Below are 20,488 nucleotides of genomic sequence, written 5' to 3' on the forward strand. Positions count from 1 at the left end.
CCCAGCATCCCTCAAGGCGTGTGATTTAAAATTTTTCGTAAAGGAGGCCTGTAAGTATTTTTACACGAATATTTAAAAAAACTTTTTGTAGTCGACGTATTTTACGTCCACTCGGCACCCGACAGACAAATTTTGTCGACGTAAAGTACGTCCAGTTGGTGTTAAAGGGTTAATATAGAAGTCAAGCAATCCAAGAGGGGCTCTCATGACAAGGATGTGTGTTGAGTCTGTTTCTGTAAATGTTAATTTGGCAACTGTTTGCTTATTGGAAGCAATCTGCCACTAGGATGCCTTTCAGTTGGTTAACTGTCACTGAAATAGGTGTGAAAAAGCTTCATCTTCTTAAAAAAGAACTTGAGACAGTGTTACTGACATCTGTTATCTTTACTGATGAGTTATTACTTAGACAAAATTAATGAATGTGTTCACATCACAGAAGCAGAATTAATCTCGGATACAGAAGAAACTGAGAAATTTTCATGTCACATTTTAAGCTTTGCCATCATCACGTTCTACCAGGGCAAAACTCTGATGGACATATCAATGGTGCTAAGGTAACCTTAGACACCAAAATGTAGCATCCAAATACTTTCCTTGGAGGACAACTACCAGACCTTTACATTTAATTACATTGTCTCTACATAATAAAGTTGTTTCTTGCATATTTTGTTAGTCAAAAGACATAAAAATGTCTGGAAATATGTCCTTTTCATCCTCTGTCTTTGTGGAAATGGCCATCCTCAGTCTCGGGCTATCATTAACATGCAACTTTAAACCTTAATGACTGTTGTTTATATTTTATGCTCCTCTGAACTCATACATCTTTGTCCCAACTGACACTGACAAACCAATATATTCCAAACATGTATGACACACAATTTAAGACCAAATTCATGCACAACTATGGATTCTATTAATGCAAGTAAACTGCTAGGAATGAAATGCACCACTTATTTATTTTTACACTCATCCAGCACCAAATTACAAATGGAAAAGTTGTCATCTACACAACAAGAACAGTAACTAATTTGGCCAAGTATGCATTGAAAATAGTAACAGAAAAGAAGTTTGCCAAATATATAATTACATATTCCCACATTTAACATAAATAAGCACTCTCATTATGAAAACAGGAAACCGAATTATTTGTACAATGCCTACCACGTGCCAACTCTATTTATGTAGTTGTGGAAACTGGATATTTAAAGGCTATAATTCCTGCCTCAAATTGCAGGTGAGTGTACCAAGACAATCCAAGACAAGTAATGTTAATACAATGTTCTGCCTGAAATATCCCTCAAATGAAACTGTTTAAAAAAACAACTACATGCAGTATGGAAGAGCTCCAACCTAACAAGAAAATGAAAAAATAAAGAATAACAAAGGTAAAGCACAGTACATGTACATCATATGCTCTTCAAGGCATCAATTCATTCAACAAGGGAGACCATTATTGTGTACTGTATACCTGTTTTGTATAAAAAGGACCCAAGTAACATGCATAAAAGCAGCAACGCTAGAAAAAAAATCTGATGAAGTAAATCACTGAAAAAAGACAAGACCTTACTACAGGCTTGCATCAGCCAACTCAAAGAAAGAAAACACCCAACAATTCAGACAGGCTACCTGTTACACAACACTGGGAAAAGATTGGGAGTCAAGACATGACAATAGTTCTTGCTGATGTAAAGGACAGCGCAAGAGGCTGTCAACAGCATATTAATAACCAATACCTACTAAACGGATGGATCATACCATTAACCCTTAAATGGCGAGCCTCTATTTACAAAAGTGTCTGTAGTATGTCGGCGGCGTTCGGGAGTTAGCGCCGAAGCGGAAAAAAAAGTTTTCTTCAAAAAATCACAGCATGCTTAGTTTCTAAGATTAAGAGTTCATTTTTGGCTCCTTTTTTTGTCATTGCCTGAAGTTTAGTATGCAACCATCAGAAATGAAAAAAAAAATATCATTATCATATATAAATATTGAAATATATGAGCGCAAAAAAAAATTTCATATATAATTGTATACAAATCGTGCTGTGAGCAAAACAGTTAAAGCTAAAGAGTTATTTTTTTTTTGTATTGTAAACTAAATTGCAATGATTTTGGTATATAACAAATTGTCAAACGATCAAAGCAACACAGAGAAAATATTATCAAAAAATGATGCATGAATTCGTAACGCGCGGACGTAAAAAAAAGTTTTTTCAAAAATTCACCATAAATCGAAATATTGTGCTAGAGACTTCCCCTTTGTTGCAAAATGAAGGTAATTGATTGAATATTACTAGAATATAAGTGTTTTAGCTTACAATTGCAGTTTTCGACCATTTCGGTCGAGTTAAAGTTGACTGAAAGTAGAATTTTTTCTATTTATCGTGATTTATATGAAAATATTTCAAAACTGATAAAAGCTACAACCATGAGTTATTTTTTGTTGTATTCTACATGAAATTGCGCACATTTTCATACATAAAACTTTATGTAACGACTAATATAAAACAGTGCTAACATTACGACAAAGTGACGAAAGAATTTCTGAGATGTTCGGCCGAGTTACCGCGCGGAGGTAAGGAAAAAGTTTTTTCAAAAATTCACCATAAATCGAAATATTGTGCTAGAGACTTCCAATTTATTGCAAAATGAAGGTAAATGATTGAATATTACTAGAATGTAAGAGTTTTAGCTTACAATTGCGTTTTTCGACCATTTCGGTCGAGTTAAAGTTGACTGAAGGTAGAAATTTTGGCACTTATCGTGATTTTTATGAAAATATTTCAAAACTGATAAAAGCTACAACCATGAGTTATTTTTTGTTGTATTCTACATGAAATTGCACACATTTTCATATATAAAACTCTATGTAACGACTAATATAAAAATCTGCAAACATTACGACAAAGTGACGAAAGAATTTGAGATGTTCGGCCAAGTTACCATGCGCGGACGTAAGGAAAAAGTTTTTTTTTTCAAAAAGTCACCACAAATCGAAATATTGTGCTAGAGACTTCCAATTTGTTGCAAAATGAAGGTACATGATTGAATATTACTAGAATGTAAGAGTTTTAGCTTACAAATGCATTTTTCGACCATTTCGGTCGAGTCAAAGTTGACAGAAGGTTGAAAGTTTGGCACTTCTCATGATTTATATGAAAATATTTCCAAACTGATAAAAGCTACAACCATGGGTTGTTTTTTGTTGTATTTTACATGAAACTGCACACATTTTCATATATAAAACTTTATGTAACGGCTAATATAAAATGGTGCAAGTATTACGACAAAATGAAAGAATTTCTTAAATTTTCGGCCGAGTTACCGCGCGGACGTAAGAGTTTTAGCTTACAATTGCGTTTGTCGACCATTTTGGTCGAGTCAAAGTTGACCGAAGGTTGAAATTTTTTATAGTCAACATATGGTACGTCCACTCGTCACCCAACAGACAATTTTAGTCGACTTAAGATACGTCCAGTCGGCGTTTAAGGATTAATATAAAAAGCTCAGTTCTCATTTTCATTTCCTTTTCCAAGAAACAGAATGTTTTTGGACAGTCCTTCTAACCCACAACAGACTTAACATCTATTACCATCACCAATTACCAATTCCCCTTCTAACAAGGAACAGGGGAAGAAATCTCAAACTCAACTGCACGCCACTTTAGCAGGCGTGACTTGTCCGCATAGCGCTGTGCATGCATGGGATTAAAATCTTCAGAGCTGGAGGACATACAGTGAGCACTCACTTGAAGGCCTTTCCGATGGCCTTTGGTTGCAGTCTGGAATTCATCAACAGACTGAACCGAGGGGGCGACTGCTCGGGCGCAGACCCCACCGACCCCCCTTAGGCTGCCAGTATGACTTCTCCCAGGTGCTGGGGAGTATGACAGTGACCTTGGCCTAGGAGAATCGGCAGGCTGAACAGCCCCCTCCTCTACTACCACGGCAATTGCAGTGGGTGCCAAGAGGCGCTCTGACTCACTTTCAGACTGAATTGAGGGGGCGACTGCTCGGGGGCAGACCCCACCGACCTCCCTTAGGCTGCCAGTTTGCCTCCTCCCAGGTGCTGGAGAGTATGACAGGGATCTTTGGCCAAACAGCCACCTCCTTCACTACCACTGCACTTGCACTGGGCGACACAGGGCGCTCTGACTCTCTTTTATCCATAAGCACTTTCACCGATGACGCTAATTTAGCGATAGATTGTACAATCAATTCAAAGCGAGTGTTGATTTTCGACTCTAGACTGGCGATGGTGTTGGGGTTGGAAACGTGAGAGCCAGGTAGAGATGGTTGCACAAATGGAGTAGACTGGCGATGGTGTTGGGGTCGGAAACGTGAGAGCCAGGTAGAGATGGTTGCACAAATGGAGGAGATGGAATGGGATTGGAAGAAATTACAGGTGTGATTGCATCTGACTTAGTGGATGAATCCTGACTAGATAAAAGCTTTTCTAGATTCCTTAGCAATAACTTTCGTCTTCCTATCTCTAGCTAGTTTCTGAGATGTGCATCTAAAGTCTTCCACTTCTTAATATCCCAGTCATTACACTCCTCACAACATAAATCTACTGAACATGTTTGTCCCCTACATGGAACACAAACAGTGTGTGATCATAAGATTCTCAGTCAGTGTAGTATTGCAGCTTTGGTGCAATACCTAATGTTAGCACTACTAGTGTCAGACATCCTAGAAAGTGTCTAATACAAGTCCAAAAAACGGCAGAGAATCGTCAATCAATAATCAAAATTCGCCTAATACTATCTTAATTATGCCGAAAGGCTACGAATTTAAATACTTCACCAATTGAAGATAAGTCAAACAACCAGCAAAGAATAAATTCCAAAATTCGAGCTGCTGCCAACTACAGTCCTTCAACCACAGCCGGCAGAAACAAATTGAAGCTCTTTGCTATGTTGTACCTTCTCTTACATCCGGAAGTGGGCGGGGCATGTCGCCATAACCATAAACTTGCGGACCTGCAATTTCAAAATTTTGAGCTGCTGGTTAAAAGAAACTAATAGCTATGTAATTACTGGGTAAGTTACTTATATAAAAAGAGTTTACATACCCTTTCTGTGAATACAGAATAAGCCTATATATTGTACAGAGGTTGGGGAAAATTTCAGAAAAAGTGAAGTTGCATTCCTTCTATGTGCAAAGAATTAAGAGTATATTTTGTATAAAGGTTGGAGAAAACTGCAGAGAAAAAAAGAAGTTTCAGACCTTTTATATGCATAGAGAACATGGCTATTTTTTGTGTAAAAGTTAGCAAAAATTTGCAAAGGGACAGAGAGGTTACAAACTAACAGGTGCTGCGGCAGATGTTCTGACTTCGAAGGCCTTATGAGGTTTTGGTGGGGAGGAGAGATGATCCTGACAAACAGACCCTGGCAATGGTAATCTCCATTCCCCTTCATCAATGGAACATCTTGGAAACCCATTGTTGTGATGTCACTTATGGGCTTCCATGAGCTTCTTCTTCAAGAGAACGACAGTCATTTTTCCAAACATAGACCCCAAAGCCATTGAGATAATCAGATAGATGCTTGTTGTCATGGCAATCAGGATGAGGAAGGTTGAAAACACGTAGATAAAGAACAGAAGGAGACCTATGGAAATCCAGGACACCCATCTGAAATACAGGCAAATGATAAGAGGGCAAACAATGGTGAGGTGAAACATCTTCCAAGTGAGATGACTTATTGGCATCTATATCATTTCTACAGATTCTACTACAAATGACAGTTACGTTTCATTCATCACTTCCACACTAACAATGCTTTTCCTATGATGTTTATAAGTAAGTATTTTCCATATTTTTGTTGGTATTTCAATGCCACAATATTAAATTACAATGAGAAATGAAAGGAACACTTACTTCAGTAGCAAAAATGTATCCAATGCTTTCCTAAAAACAAGCACCTGCTGATCAATTTTGAAGAGAACTGAACAACCAGTTTAAGAAGAATCACTTCACTGATGATTTAAATACATTCAAGCCAAGGACCCTTCTTACCAATACAGTATAACCACAAGTATTCATAATTCACTATTTGCCTTCTAGTTTCACAATTCAAGTGACAGCTAACATTTTTCAGTAAAGAAATTAGACTTCAAGCACGTGAATTAAAACTTCAAGCACTGAGGGTTACTAACCATTCAGAGATGCCAACAGACTAAATCAAATATTTCCTTTTTCAAAAATAACTTTGTTGCCATGAAGAGTTACCTCAATTGTGCCTTTATGCACAAATAAGACAAGACAGCTTAAGGTCCTTATCAAGACTCGATCTGATTAATGCAAAAATGATGGAAGGAAGGAAGGAAGGCAAACGTGTAATGAGTATTCCAAAGCAATTCTCTTCAAATCATATAATTCGAGGAAGGCTTCATAATGGAAAGCATTTCAGAGGTTAGCATATTGAGAGAAATCATCACAGAACTGAGCAACCCAAGAGAAGATTCCACGAGTAATATGAACTGTGGCGATCTGGTGAGTATTTTGAAACTACCTGGAGAATGAAGGTCTCTCTCCTTCACCTCCATGGAACAGTGGCTAAGAATCCAAAACATTCATAATGATAGGGTGAATGAACAAAATATTACATTTGATTCGGTCTCCCTGAGAAGGGAGAAAATATAGGAACCACAAAATATGGGCAGCTTTAGTAACTGGAAAAGAATAAAAGTGCTTGACACATCAAAACAAACTAGCTTAATTTTTTTACAGATCTAAAACAAATTGCTCAGTAAACTCTCCCAGATAAACTTGGTTTACATTGCACCAAAAATATTAGGAAAAGTAAGTGAGTGAATTTCTTTTTCCATACATCAAACTTTGGAAATGTTTTGGAGAGCTCATAAAAATAGGTAAAAACTGCTTTGGAAGCACTGAAATTGACAAAGTTCCAGGATACTAAGTCCAGATATGCTCCCATGATCAACAATCAGATTTTTGAAACAGTGCCATTGACACTGGAGCAAACAACGTACAATAATGAAATGAAAGTGGAAGAGTTATGGACTGACCCTTCAACAAAAACATGGGAAAAGGGCAGATTGAAGGACCATCAGCAGTCAATCATATGTACACAAATGCTCTCACTCCCAAGACATAGTCACGAATCACAGTGTTGTTCTCCAAGACATTGCAGTGGAATGGAATGGAATATAGAGTTTAGGCCACAGGCCAAGAACTGGGACCTATGAAAGAGATTACAGTGGAAGAAGCTCTTCAAAGTACTCTCTGAACTCCAGGCAGGACTTTTCCCCAGTTCAATAATCTGCTGGATCTTTCCTACCAGTACCAGCTCTCCTCTGGCTACCTGTGAGGAAAAGTTTGGCCACTAACCTATCATTTCTTCTTCAGCAGCTTCCTCCAGTGATACCTCCCCTTATGAATCACATTCTTCTCCTTCACCTTCTGCTCGTCCTCTCTAAGTTCACATCGCCTGCTGATGAGGGTGACTTCTTTCCAGACTCCTCCACTTGGACATTCTGGAGTTGGGAAAAAGGAATTGACCTACTTAAGGTCTAGATATGACTCAACCTGATAGTGTTGTGTTAATGAAAGACTCGGCACAGGACCTGCACATACTACAGGACAGCACTTCAAGACTGGATATTCATCAGTGCCTTTGCACAAAGTCTCAAATACTGCTTTGACGGTCAATGATTGGGAGTCTGAATCCAGGACATTCAAATTTCCTTTGGCTAATTCTCTGGTAGCCATAGGCTAAAACCTTTAACCCTTAACCCTTAGTGGACGGATTGAGCTTCAGTATGAAGTAAAACAGGTTTGGGCAGGTGGACGGATTGAGCTTGAGTGTGAAGCAGAATTACGCATCACTGTTATGGTAATAATGATTCGAAACAAAGGTGCCAATACAGTAAACATGATATTTTTATGATAAAATAAAGTTTGTTCATACTTACCTGGCAGATATATATATAGCTGTATTCTCCGAAAAAACAGAGATTCAAAACTTACTCCACATGTAAGATGGGCCAGGTGGTTACTAGAATGTACCCATTCCGCCGCTGGGAGTCGGTATCAGGTTGAAAATTCCATTTTCTATTCAGATTTTCTAGAAACTAGAACTACTGTCTCCTGAGGGGAGTATTTTGGTACTATTTTATATATATCTGCCAGGTAGTATGAACAAACTTTATTTTATCATAAAAATAAATTTTGTTCATGACTCTTACCTGACAGATATATATATAGCTGAATCCCACCATTGGAGGTGGGAAGAGACAGAATAGGATTTAGGAAACAAAATAAATCGCGACAAATTTTTCCAATTACCTGTTTGCTGACTACGTGATTACTGTCACCCAAGTCTGCTTAATTGCTTTACTAGAAAACTCCAGCGAGGTAGAGACCTATAAAGCTGGTGAAATCTAGATGATCTGTCACGGGGCTTGAGACCACAATGTGACTAGATTTTATGACCTTACTTTGAGGGTAAGAAACAAACTAAACAACCACCTGACCAAGCCTAGTTCGTCAATAAAGATTAACATAAACTAAGGACAAAACCACCACTAAAAGACCCAACAACCATAAAAAAAACAACACATAAAATATTTAAAAAACACACAAAAACAAAACTAAAGGAGAGGATGAGAGTCGCTTTCTGTTCCCAAGATCGGAAAAGGAAACGTAAGGCCCCATTAGCACAGCAATTCTCATAGGACAACTTTTCACCTCTGTGAGATAATGAAGCAAAGACAGAATTCGCCAAAAGTGGCACCCAGAATGTCATTGAGAGACTGGTTTTTCTGGAAGGCCACTGAGGTAGCAATGGCTCTCACTTCGTGAGCCTTGACCTTCAAAGTTCTCAAATCCTCGTCTAGCACACTGGAATGGGCGTCTAATTGATGGTGCTTTCATAGAAAGTACCAGGGCATTTTTCGAGAGAGGTATATCAGGCCTCTTAACCGCAGCACCAAAGATTGCTAGAAGGACCTCCTACAATCCTGGGTCCTCTGCAAATAAAATTTCAGAGCCCTGACAGGACACAGGGTTCTCTCAGGTTCTTGTCCAGTGATGTTCGTCAAGCCCTTTAATTCAGAAGGACCTGGGCCAAGGGAAGCAGGTTTTCATTCTTGGCAAGAAACATAGGGCTCAGAGAACAGACAGCATCAAGCCTCTGAAACCTATAATCTTGCTGATGCTTGCACAAAGTTCACTAACTCTCTTTGACGGTCAAGAGCAGTTAGGAAAATAGCTTTCTTGGTTACATCTTTGAAGGAAGCAGAATGTAAAGGTTCAAATCTCTTGGACATCAAGCAATTTTAGAACGACATCTAAATTTGAAGGTAACTTAGGGAGGCTACCTTAAATCGTCTCAAAAGACCTAAGAAGATCATGAAGGTCTTTATTGTCCGATAAGTCAAGGCCTCTATGCCTAAAGACCGTTGACAGCATACTCCTATAGCCTTTGATGGTAGGGACTGCCAGCTTAAATCCTTTCTCAAATAAAAAATTTTTAAAATTATTATTAAGTCCGCTATCTGGGATAGAGAGGTTGTGGTAGTATAAAATTCCCTTAAGTTTACACCACTTCCTAAAAAAATGACCCACTTAGACTGGTACTTTTTTTTTGCGCTGGAAGAGGCTCTCCTGGCGTTAGCGAAATTACCTTACAACCACTGGTTTAGAAAAACCTCTCGCTCTGAGCAACTTCTTCGATAGTCTGTATGCAGTCAGACTCAGAGTGAGGAGAGAAGGTTTTTGAGGTACCTCTCGAAGAAGTGGGGTTGTTTGAGAAGATCTGTTCTCAAAGGCGTTCTTGGAAAATCCACCACGAGAGACATGACCTCTGGGAACCCTCATTCTTAGGCCATAAAGTGGGCGATTTCACAGTCAAGCTCGATCCTTCTGAGGCTCCCAAACTTGTTTTACTTCCACAGAATATTCAATCCGGGGAAAGGTTAAAGATCTAGACCCTTCCAGTCCCAGATTACAGTCATCCTATGGTGCACCTAATCACCTTGCTGTGCTGGCTGAGTGCCTTTAAAAATGTTACCAGATCCAGATCTATTCCTGACCAGTTGAATTCACTTTCCAAGGAAGCAATTACCATGGATATGACCCACTCTTTTTACTCCCATTGGACTTCAGTAGCACAGAGTCTAGCCCTTCTGAATTGACAAAAGTGGGTCTAGGTGGTACAACTGGCCCATTTTCTGATGGTTCACCAATGTCCTGCTGCCTCATCTTTTACCTTGGACACACTTTCATTCTTCACATTCAATATTTCTATTACCAGCTGGCAAATGCTCTACAATGATTGCTTCAAGACCCTCTGGGAAGAGAAAGGACTTTAATCTTAGGTTGGCATGGGAGAATGATGCCTCAAAGAGAATGAGGTTTGTTGGACACAGGCATTGGGGTCTTTGTCTAAAATATTTATGAACTTAGTGCATCTAGATATCCACTACACAGAATAAGGCTATTATGATTAACGGGTTTGTGACGAAAATATGTTTTGTTATAAAAACGTATTTTCACTGAAATCTCCCCACCTCATGTTGAGTCATTAATACCCTTGATATTTCTTAAAACCAATAAAATATAAAATAACTTGAAAGGCCGGCAAGAAAAAGAATAGATGATGATAAACAAGAAAGTATGAACTTACGAAGGAAGTCTAGAGTGTTCCAGCATGGTACCATATACAAGAATAATGCAGGCAAAGGTGAAAGTTAAAGCAGAATCCGTGGACAAACTGGATAACAAAAGCACCTCCCTCACCCATCCATGTAAGATGGGAGAGTGCAACATTCCAAGCAACTCTGGAAAAAGAATCTTTTAATAAAAATTCCTGTTACAAGTTTCTAAGCTTGTCAGTCCAGTTTGGTTGTAGGTAATGTCATTACATCTGTCACTCTCCCTATCTCTAGTGGCATTCTTTCATAATGTGCTCCTCACCATCACCTCAGATCTACAAAATATATCAGCATAGATACATAGCAAAACAAACAAATCTATGAGAACCACATGGCTCACTGTTGCTATTAACGTAGGGAAAAGTAAATACTACCTTGAAAAAAGCAATGGAATCTGGGACCAAACTTGAAACCCTCCCATAAAAACATTTGAATCTTCCTCTTTTAGGTAAATTTATTTACTTACTTTCTTTAGTCAATTTAACTAAAAAAAAAAAATTTGTTTCCTACCAAAATAAGGAATCCTCGCCACTCAAGCAATCATGCAGATAAACTTAATTTTGGAGGAGGTGCCTAATATATGGATGAAGAGTGATATCTCTTTTGGCAAAGTAGTTAAAGATGATCTGAGAGACAAACAATTGTCAGAGGATGATGTGTTTGACTAAGCCAGGTAGAGGAAAGCTGTCAAAAACATCGACCCCACATTAAAGTGGGAAAAGATGCACAGAAAGAAGAGCACTTGGTTAACTATAAAACAAGTAGGGGGATTATAGTATGAGACACATCAAGGTTATGTCTCCTCTGTGTGGATAAGTATTATTCACCCTGTAGAGAGTGGAATTGGAATTGTGAGTTCTGCTATAATCCTCAGATGAGTTTTAATGTCTTCATTACAGTATACAATATATCATTGTACTTTACAACATAAGAAGACTTCTGTGTGTACACTTTGTAGAGTATAACCGTTACATAGATTACTTACTATTTTGTAAATTCTATGTTGTACAGACATGCTGCAATTTTGTATTGATACATGCTGTAATTTTTTATTATGACACTTGCTGTAATTGTATACATTATGGCATATGATGCAGTCATGCACTATGGCAGTGTAATCTTGTATTATGGCATTTGCTGTAATCATGATTCATTTAATTTCCATTATTACTGTACTTTAAGAGAATGTATCTACTGTAGTTCACATAAAAGATCAATAAAAAACCGAGCTTGGCCACTTACTTTCATTTCCTGTAAAGCAAAACATGAAAATATAAAAAAAAGAAATTTTACAAATTTTTTCACTAAGAATTCAGTGCGGCCCCCTGCCCCAACAATAGGGACTGACCTTGTAAAACTGATTTTGCTGGCATTTAAAGAGCTTTATAGAAGTCAAACAATCCCAGAGTGGCTCTCATGACAAGGGTGTGTTGTGACTGTTTCCCTAAATCTTAATTTGGCGACTGTTTGCTTACTGGAAGCACCCTGTCACTAGGATGCCTTTCAGTTGGTTAACTGTCACTGAAATAGGTGTGAAAAACCTTCATCTTCTTAAAAAAGAACTTGAGACAGTGTTACTGACATCTGTTATCTTTACTGATGAGTTATTACTTGGCCAAAATTAATGAATGTGTTCACATCACAAAAGCAGAATTAATCTCGGATATAGAAGAAACAGAAATTTTCATGTCACATTTTAAGCTTTGCCATCATCACGTTCTACCAGGGCAAAACTCTGAGGGACATATCAATGGTGCTAAGGTAACCTTAGACACCAAAATGTAGCATCCAAATACTTTCCTTGGAGGACAACTACCCAACCTTTACATTTAATTACACTGTCTCTGCATAATAAAGTTGTTTCCTGCATAGTCTGTTAGTCAAAAGACATAAAAATGTTGGAAATATGTCCTTTCCATCCTCTGTCTTTGTGGAAATGGCCATTTTCAGTCTTTGGCTATCATTAATATGCAACTTTAAGCCTCAATGACTACTGTATTGCTTATATTTTACCCTCCTCTGAACTCATACATCTTTGTCCCAACTGACACTGACACACCAATATATTCCAAACATGTATGACACACACAATTTAAGAGCAAATTCATGCACAACTATGGATTCTATTAATGCAAGTAAACTGCTAGGAATGAAATGCACCACTTATTTATTTTTACACTCATCCAGCACCAACTTACAAATGGAAAAGTTGTCATCTACACAACAAGAACAGTAATTAATTTGGCCAAGTGTGCACTGCAAATAGTAACAGAAAAGAAGTTTGCCAAATATACAATTACATATTCCCACAGTTAATATAAACTTCATATGGAAATATTCTCAGTACCCAACCTTTCAGCATAACCAATTGTAAAATCTAAGTGTTCTCAATACAGGTTCTTTAAACATACTCAGGACGGGGCTGTCATGACTGACGGCAGATGCAACAAACAAAGGAGGGAAAACAACAAAACAATATAATGAGCTTAAAATTAATTTATTTACAATATTTACAAGTGAGTCAGGTCTGCAAAAGATAAAAACCATAAATACAAAATGAAACAAAAGGCAGCTCTAAACAAAAAAGTTAAACAAACAAAAAGTAGCTGCAAGAAAAAAAGCTTAAAAATAAACAACAGCAGGCAGAAAAAAACAAACATACGTCCTCCATCGGGTCACCAAGACAGCCCTCAGCTGCACAACAGGGACAAGACCCCACAAACCAGAATACCCTGATGGAGACGTCAGGACAGCCTCACGCTGTCATCAAAGATGAGCAGCTCGTGGTCACACGACTACTCATGGTCACACTCCACCCTACGTCGTTTCCACTTCAAAGCCGTGCTCCAATTTGTTGCTCAAAAACTCGACCAACGTCGACTCCAAAAACTGCCTGATAAAGACTGCCGCTACTTCGCTGCCCTAAAAAACCCGACTGGCGAAAGAAAACGGCAGCTCACCACGTAAATCATCAAAACAAAAAAACTTGAAGGTAAGGAGGCAGCAATCCACAAAGAACGAGCGGGAACCAGCAGTTCGACAAAACCATCTGTTAATGACACCTCCCACCTAAAAAGAAAAAAAAGATTATTTTTTTACATATCAAGCTCCTCCAATGCCTAACAACCCATCCAGCTAAAACAGAGCCGCCCTGTCACTGTCGCCATTGTAACGACCTGAGTGGGCCGTTATGCAGGTTCTTAATATATACTCAGGACAGCACAAGGGCTGTCATGACTGACGGCAGATGCAACAAACAAAGGAGGGAAAACAACAAAACAATATAATGAGCTTAAAATTAATTTATTTACAATATTTACAAGTGAGTCAGGTCTGGCAAAAGATAAAACCATAAATACAAAATGAAACAAAAGGCAGCTCTAAACAAAATCAAGTTAAACAAACAAAAAGTAGCTGCAAGAAAAAAAGCAAAATAAACAACAGCAGGCAGAAAAAAACAAACATACGTCCTCCATCGGGTCACCAAGACAGCCCTCAGCTGCACAACAGGACAAGACCCACAAACCAGAAACCCCGATGGAGACGCCAGGACATTTCACGCTGTCATCAAAGATGAGCAGCTCGTGGTCACACGACTAAATGGTCACACTCCAACGGTGCTCAGAAACCCAGAGGGAAATCCAGATTTGTTGCTCAAAACTCGACCAACGTCGAAATCAAAACTGCCTGCTATTGCTAATGAATAAAAACGCTGCCCTACCAGACCCGACTGGAAAAAGAAAAACGGCAGCTCACCACGAAAGCATCAAAACAAAAAAACTTGAAGGTAAGGAGGCAGCTCAGTGAGCTTGTAAAGGGAACGAAGCGGGGAACCAGCAGTTTGCAGAAACCATCACTTAACTGACACCAATTCAAATCTAAGTGTTCTCATTACTGTATTAAAACAGGAAAAAGGATATTCGTACATGGCCTACATGTACCAACTATTTAAAGTTAAAACTGGATATTTAAAAATAATTCCTGCCTCAAACTGCAGATCAATGCACAAAGATAAACACTTCAAGCAATGTTAATACAATGTTGTGCCTAAAATTCCCCTCATATGAAACTGCTTAAAAATAAAACTACATGAAGTAAGAAAGAGCTCCAACCTAACAAAACATAACAAAAATAAAAAGTAATAAAGGTAAAGCACAGTACATCAAATGGAACAAGGCATCACAGTTCAACAAGGAGACTATTATTGTTTACCATAACTGTGCCTGTTTTGTACAAAAGGACCCAAGTAACATGAATAAAAGCAGCGCCACTAGAAAAATCTGATGAAGACCAACTTATTAAAAAAAAAAATCTGATGAAGGCAACCATAATAAAAAAAAAATCTATGAAGACAACCATAACTAAAAAAATCTGATGAAGACAACCATAACAAAAAAAAATCTGATGACAACCATTTAAAAAAAAAAATCTGATGAAGACAACCATAACTAAAAAAAAAATCTGATGAAGACAACCATAACTAAAAAAAAAAATCTGATGAAGACAAAGGTTAACTAAAAAAAAAAAAATCTGATGAAGACAACCATAACTAAAAAAAAAAATCTGATGACAACCATAACTAAAAAAAAAAATCTGATGAAGACAACCATAACTAAAAAAAAAAATCTGATGAAGACAACCATAACTAAAAAAAAAAATCTGATGAAGACAACCATAACTAAAAAAAAAATCTGATGAAGACAACCATAAGTAAATCACTGAAAAAAGACAAGACCTTACTACAGGCTTGCATCAGCCAACTCGAAGAAAGAAAACATCCAACATCGGACAGTCTCTCTGTTATACAACACTAAGGAAAGATTGGGAGTGCAAAATATCGCAGCTTACACTCTAGAAGCTCATCCACTACAAAGACCTCCGTGACTACTGAAACAATTGTTTCTCATAGTAATAAGCTCAAGACATGACGTCTGTTCTAGCTGATGTAAAGGACAGCACAAGAGGCTGTCAACAGCATATTAATAACCAATACCTACTAAACAGCTGGATCACACAACTAATATAGAAAGCTCAGTTCTCATTTTCATTTCCTTTTGCAAGAAACAATGTTTTTGGGCAGCCCTTCTAACCCAAAACAGACTTAATAACTATTATCATCACCAATTACCAATTACCACAGCAATATAGGAATCAAGGAGGTACAACAATCTGCCACTGATTCCAACAAAGTAACACAAGCTATCTCAGGCACCAAATGAAAAGATGGCCTGCATTTGACAGTATATTCAGAGTACTGACAGTGAACACTAAAACTAAATTGAATTCAAAGGTATGCAGAAACCCAGAGGGAAATACCAGACTTTAGTTGTGTAGCAGTCAGCATCAAAATCATTACTTACTATTGTACAATGAATAAAAACTCTGCTTCATCACTTACAAGAAAGCAGAATGCAATGGCAGTACAGAGGCCTAAAATCTTCAACTATAACTAATTGCCAAGAATATTCTCGGTGAGCTTGTAGGTTCATGAATGAACAGATTTGACAAGAACTAACCCATCAAAAAGAACCTGTTTGTGCAGGGCACAAATTGAAAAAGACATACCATCCTACAACTACACACCTAAATAAAAAAAATATTTAATAATTCAAAGAATCCTTATCCTATTCCAAGCACATGAAACTTCAGCTGGAACTTACTACTAAACCTCTCTCTCACTGACTAGATGAACTTCCTAATGTACAAGAGAGATGGTAACCTAACCAGATACCGACAAAATTATTATTCTTATTCAGAAGCTGAAACCTATTCATATGGAACAAGCCCACAGGGGCCACTGACTTGAAATTCAAGTTTCCAAAGAATATGGTGTTCATTAGGGAGAAGTAAGATGAGGTAAAGCGAAATACAGACAGAAGAGACCAACTTATTAAAAAAGAAAAAAATTAACAAATAGATAAAAATAGTATTAGGGTAGTGATGTATTGCACCTTCACCTGAACATCTGAAGTTCCATTTGCACGACTTCCACTGGGAGGCTGTTCCACAGTCCAACGGTGTGAGAAATAAAGGACCTCTGGAACTGAGAAGTTCGACTGCTAGATACATTTACTGCCTATTGGTGCTGCTGTTCAGCCAATCTGGTTGCTCTCAGCAGATAAAGGGGATCAAGGATCAGTTGTGAATGTGGAAGATCTCGGTTGAAATACAACTTATGAAAAAGTGACAAACGAGACCATCCGTCGATGATCTGAGTCACAAATACTACTATTGGGAAACAGAAACCTACCACCACGAACCACTCTATCTACAAGTGATAAATCTCTGGCAGAAGCAGACATCCACTCATAGAAGTTAGCAGGACACCCAGGAATTAAAAAGACAAGTAGAAACATAACTAGAAATTATTTTTGGCCACATTGTAGTGAAGATGCCAAGAACTTTGTTCAAAATTGTAGAGTTTGTAATAGAAACAAGGGTAACGTAAATCCAAAGGCTCCACTTGAAAAATATCCATCTGAACTTCAACCATTCCAGTGCGTAACAATGGATTTTTTAGGCCCATTTCCTACCACTGTCAGAGGGAATAAACAAATACTAGTCTTTCTAGACTATCTAACAAGATATGAAGAGATTGTACCAGTAAGAAGTAGAGATGCAATTACAGTAGCAGAGGCTCTTAAATCTAGAATTATCACGAGACATTCATGTCCACAAGTTATTCTTTCTGATAATGCAGCTGAATTTACTAGTGAACTTTTAAGAAAATTATGTGAATTTTATGAGATAAATAAATGTCAAATCACAGCATATAAACCAAGTTCAAATGGAGCAGTAGAAAGAACAAATCGTAAAATGAAGGATATCTTGAAACTTTAGTTAAACCTAATACAGAAGACTGGGATTTAGCTTTTGAAGACGTACAGTTTACTATAAACAATACTGTAAATGAAACAGTAGGAGAATCACCACACTACTTATTATATGGGTATCAAAAACGACTGCCTAATACCTTACTAGATGATATAACACCACCCCGACATACTTATAATTATGATGACTATATTGCATGGAAAACTAGACGTACTTATGAAACAATCAAAAAGACAAGGACTAGACTTAATGAGTATCAAAGGGTTCAAGCAAGGTACTATGACAAAAATAAGGCTAAACCAGACATTATAATAGGTGCTCAGGTATATGTTCAGAATCATGTTCCAGAATGTCCTAATGTAAAAGTTTCTCCTAAATTTCATGGTCCCTGTAGGGTATTAGAAGTGTTAAAATGAAATAAGCTTAGGATCATAAATGAGAGTGATCTAAAAGAAAGAATTGTTCATTGCAATCATGTGAAGGTAATAAAAACAGATGCTTGGTCCACTAAAAAACTAGAAGAAATATTGAAAGAAGGTAAGGAAGAACAGATAAACAAAAGATATGAGTTAACAAAAAGATAAATTTATGTAAAATGTTGAATTGAAATATCATATGTAAACTGTATATGTAGAAATTAAAATACCTCATGTATATAGAATATCTGATAAGGCTTATTCTTACAGATACAAACATGCGGCTCTTCTGGGTTATCATAGCCCTACTTTGTGTCTCATCCAAAGCGGTCATCCGAAAGGGTGCACTACTAGAGAAAAAGGGATCTGTGAAATTAATAAAGGATTTAGGCATTACCTTTGTGCTTATCAATGAAATGATGTTGAAAGATGTTCAAAAAGAACTCAAATCCATAATACAGAAGAGTGATAATAACAATGCCTTACCATTGTTGGAAATATTAGATAATGGCACAGGAAATGTATTAAATACAAGGTCCAAAAGATCCCTCTTACCTTTTATAGGAACAGCACTAATCAATTGCCATAATCTAAGCACAGAGATTAGTTTCGATAATGTTCATGCTTTTGATAAGACTTGCAAGTTAGTAATTCCAAACCAATTGTATTATGAACCTTATGCTTTTACTGAAATACAATACAAAAAGAAGGTCCCATACATGAACTATTCTAAGAATATCAAAGAGTTTCAATTGTCTCAATTAGAATTAAAACAACTGAATGAGTTACCATTGGTAGATGGGTTTTTCTACTACAAAGAAAAGGGTTCATCAATTTTATCTCTGTTCAATTTGATCGTAATATTACTTGTGATTGTGGTATTTGCAATTTTAGTCAAACGTGTAGTAAATTCAAATGCTGAGAAGATTATAACAGAAATAAAAAGGGCCAAGGAAGAAGAAAAATGTTCTTATAGACATGATTTATTGCTAGTTTCTCTATATGTTATTGATTTTCATTGTGTATTCACTATTGCAATTAACCATTTTACAATGTGATAATTCATTATATATTTGAATATTTCTTTTAAATGATAATTCATTGTATAATTATGAATTTTCTACAATATATTGTTAGTTTGATATTTTAACATTAGTGCAGACACAAATTGTACAATATTTTTGAAAGTGTTAAATTACGGGCAATCATATAAATCCCTTATTTTATGTGTAAGTTTACAGTTATCCATTTGAACTACTGTTTTATTGTCACACTGAGGGCAGTGTGAGATAGCGTGACCGAGTGGTGTCAGATAAATTAGAAAGAGAGAGAGAGAGAGAGAGAGAGAGAGAGAGAGAGAGAGAGAGAGAGAGAGAGAGAGAGAGAGAGAGAGAGAGAGAGAGAGAGAGAGAGAAACAATAATTAAGCCTGGGTTGTTTTCGCATTGAGAGGCTAGAAGTGCTGATTGATGTAAACCGACTTCCATGAACTCAAAACAGTGAGCGAGTATATCGCGCCCCGGGCCATAAAACCGGTCGTAAAATCTGGAAACTGTCGCCTCGCGATTTAGCTTACTCAGGATTACTCAACACCTCGTCAGAGGCTAACGCCAGCCATATCTATAACCCTGCCTTCAATAGGAGGCTTTTAATGGCAATTCCATGGAATTGGGGGCTGGACAAAGTGATGTACTTCAACAGCCTCCAATCAAACATTCTAGGGAGGGGTCTTCTACAACCCCCTCCTAAGATCATTTCCAATCAAATCATCTAAGGAGAGATTTGAACAACACCCACCAACGTCCTTCGCAATCAACTGTTTGAGGGGAGGCCCTACAGATAAATTCTTCCAATAGGACACTGGAAGGAGGAGGAGTTGCAGATTACAAGAAAACCCAGGGGCTCCAGAGAGACAAGAGCAAGAAGAGCAGCATTTGAGTTCACATCCACCACAGGGAGAGTTATATCTCTCCTTGCTTTCATGCTCCCACAACAGACTAAATTGAACTGTCTAATAAGAGTGATTTCGTTATCAAAACTGTAACTGTAAAATAAAATGATGTTTCATTATACTTACCAAAACACTGTAAAAGCTTTTATCTCTTTAAAATCGACACGTCCGAGATATAAATTTTCAAACTTTGTTTGGAACGCTGATACAATTGGCGGGAGACCCAACCCCACCGGATGCCGGTGGGGGTGGTGGCAGGAGACATACCCATAAACCCAGGTCAGTTTCATTCTCGGTATACACAATTAGTGAAAACCTGAGATAACGTCTCCCCCTGCGGGGGGAGGAGGAGGTTTTACGTTACAGTGTTTTGGTAAGTATAATGAAACATCATTTTATCATAAAAATGTCATTTTCATTATAATGACTTACCAAAACACTGTAAAAGCTGATTCCACATTTAAGGTGGAAGGGCAGGGGATGAGGTACCAGTTATTGAAAGGTTACACACACAAAAAAAAAAAGAAAAGGAACAAACTCTAACCATGGGTATCTTAAGGATCCATACCAACAAAAGGGCAGGAGTCACCTTACCTGGTAGATGGGCTTTTGC

At 37.5% G+C, this 20,488-nt stretch overlaps 1 long non-coding RNA gene across 1 annotated transcript in view; it reads right to left on the reverse strand.

Moving 5' to 3' along the window:
* LOC136856551 (uncharacterized) overlaps window positions 1–20,488 on the reverse strand; it is a 136,934-nt gene that overhangs the window by 40,440 nt on the left and 76,006 nt on the right. Inside the window, exons 4-5 of the long non-coding RNA XR_010858393.1 lie at window positions 10,648–10,801; window positions 5,306–5,630 (exon numbers count right to left, since the gene is read on the reverse strand). This is a non-coding gene — a long non-coding RNA (uncharacterized lncRNA). The remainder of the gene's footprint in view (window positions 1–5,305; window positions 5,631–10,647; window positions 10,802–20,488) is intronic.

The sequence above is a fragment of the Macrobrachium rosenbergii genome, chromosome 36 (assembly GCF_040412425.1).
Source record: "Macrobrachium rosenbergii isolate ZJJX-2024 chromosome 36, ASM4041242v1, whole genome shotgun sequence".
Lineage (NCBI taxonomy): Eukaryota > Metazoa > Arthropoda > Malacostraca > Decapoda > Palaemonidae > Macrobrachium > Macrobrachium rosenbergii.